The sequence below is a fragment of the Arachis duranensis genome, chromosome 6 (assembly GCF_000817695.3).
Source record: "Arachis duranensis cultivar V14167 chromosome 6, aradu.V14167.gnm2.J7QH, whole genome shotgun sequence".
NCBI classification, from domain to species: domain Eukaryota; kingdom Viridiplantae; phylum Streptophyta; class Magnoliopsida; order Fabales; family Fabaceae; genus Arachis; species Arachis duranensis.
This window is the reverse complement of record NC_029777.3, coordinates 31,598,251-31,598,757: the sequence shown is the minus strand read 5'-3', so window position 1 is coordinate 31,598,757 and position 507 is coordinate 31,598,251.

Sequence of the window (507 nt, the reverse complement as noted above, 5' to 3'; positions counted from 1 at the left end):
CAACTGTTTGCCATCCAGGAAGTGCCATGGTTTGCAGACATTGCAAACTACAAGGCAGTGAGATTCATACCCAAAGAGTACGGTAGGGTGCAATCAAAGAAATTAATCACAGATGCAAAGTACTATCTTTGGGATGAACCATATCTCTTTAAGAGATGTGCAGACGGAGTAATCCGTAGATGTGTGCCTAAAGAAAAAGCACAGAAGATCCTTTGGCATTGCCATGGATCACCGTATGGAGGACATTTTGGAAGTGAACGAACAGCCACAAGAGTCCTCCAAAGTGGCTTCTACTGGCCTACTCTCTATAAAGATTCCCGAGCATTTGTACTTAACTGTGATAGTTGCCAAAGATCAGGCAACCTGCCTCACAGTTATGCCATGCCTCAACAAGGAATCATGGAGATTGAGTTGTTTGATGTATGGGATATTGACTTCATGGGACCTTTCCCACCATCAAACTCAAACACTTATATTCTGGTGGCAGTGGATTATGTATCCAAATGG